Here is a 1,962-nt window from a genome sequence, read left to right as displayed (position 1 = left end):
TGCGCAATATCTCACCAGAAGAGTTATATTTTGTGATGACTATGCATTTAATATGGTTAGGGGGTATCTCAGCATAGATTTATGCAATAAATTCTTATCAGTACGCCAGTACGCAAAAGAGCGTCCTATAGCATGTAGGGTGCAAAACTCCTACTCCCCCCCCCCCACCCTTCCCCCATTGCCTCCCTTTTTCCTCGCTCAGCGTCCTTTTTCTTCTATGGCCCTCAGCTATCTCCCCTGTCGCGTTTCCTCGGTCTCCCACCCTTCTGTCCGTCAGCAAGCTATATGGTGTAGTTTTCATTCGCATGTACTGCACGTCTGAAACGGTGTTTGCGCATGCGCAATATCTCCCGAAAAGAATGTTATTTTGCAGAAATTATGCACTTAGAATAAAGAGGTGTTATTCTAGCATAAATTTACATGATAACATCCCATCAGTAGACCTCACTTAAGAAATAGGAAGAAGACCTTGCATGTAAGGTCCCCGCTGCGTATATATACCTGCCAGTACAAAATATGGCAAAGTTAGTGTGTTATTGCATGCGCAATATCTCACCAGAGGAGTTATACTTTGTGATGAATATGCATTTAACATGGCCAGGGGGTATCTGATCATAGATTTATGTAATTAATTCTTATCAGTAGACATGTGTTTATAATTAGGAGAGCGCCCTAGACTGTAGGGCGCAAAACTCCTACTTCACCCCCTCCCATTCTTCCCCATTGCCTCCCTTGTTCTTCGCTCAGCGTTCTTCTTCTTCTACGGCCCTCAGCTATCTCCCCTGTCGCGTTTCCTCTGTGTCCCATCCTTCTCTCCGTCAGCAAGCTATATATGGTGTAGTTTTCATTCGTCTGTACTGCACGTCTGAAACGGTGTTCGCGCATGCGCAATATATCCCGAAACGAATGTTATTTTGCAGAAATTATGCACTTAGAATGAAGAGGGGTTATTCTAGCATAGATTTACATGATAATATTCCTTCAGTAGACCTCATTTAAGAAATAGGAAGAAGACCTTGCATGTAAGGTCCCCGCTGCGTATATATACTTGCCAGTACAAAATCTGGCAAAGTTAGTGTGTTATTGCCTGCGCAATATCTCACCAGAGGAATTATATTTTGTGATGAATAAGCATTTAATATGGTCATGGGGTATCTAAGCATAGATTTATGTAATTAATTATTATCTGTATACTTGAGTTTAAAATTGGGGGAGCGCCCTAGCCTGTAGGGTGCAAAACTCATACTTTACCCCCTCCCATCCTTCCCCCATTGCCTCCCTTGTTCCTCGCTCAGCGTCCTTCTTCTTCTATGGCTCTCAGCTATCTCCCCTGTCGCGTTTCCTCTGTCCCTCACCCTTCTCTCCGTTAGCAAGCTATATGGTGTCGTTTTCATTCGTCTGTACTGCACGTCTGAAACGGTACTCGCGCATGCGCAATATCTCCCGAGAAGAATGTTATTTTGCAGAAATTATGCACTTAGAATGAAGAGGGGTTATCCGAGCATAGATTTATGTGATAACATCCCATCAGTAGACCTTACTTAAGAAATAGGAAGAAGGTCTTGCATGTTATGTCCCTGCTGCCTATACCTGCCAGTACAAAATCTGGCAAAGTTAGTGTGTTATTGCATGCGCAATATCTCACCAGAGGAGTTATACTTTGTGATGAATATGCATTTAATATGGTCAGGGGGTATCTGAACATATATTTCTGTAATTAATTCTTATCAGTAGACCTGTGTTTATAATTAGGAGAGCGCCCTAGCCTGTAGGGCGCAAAACTCCTACTTCACCCCCTCCCATCCTTTCCCATTGCCTCCCTTGTCCCTCGTTCCGCGTCCTTCTTCTTTTACGGCCCTCAGCTATCTCCCCTGTCGCGTTTCCTCTGTCTCCCACCCTTCTCTCCGTCAGCAAGCTATATGGTGTAGTTTTCATTCGTCTGTACTGCACGTCTGAAACGGT

This window comes from Priapulus caudatus, unplaced genomic scaffold, assembly GCF_000485595.1.
Source record: "Priapulus caudatus unplaced genomic scaffold, Priapulus_caudatus-5.0.1 Scaffold1034, whole genome shotgun sequence".
NCBI lineage: Eukaryota > Metazoa > Priapulida > Priapulimorpha > Priapulimorphida > Priapulidae > Priapulus > Priapulus caudatus.
Note: the sequence above shows the minus strand (reverse complement) of the source record.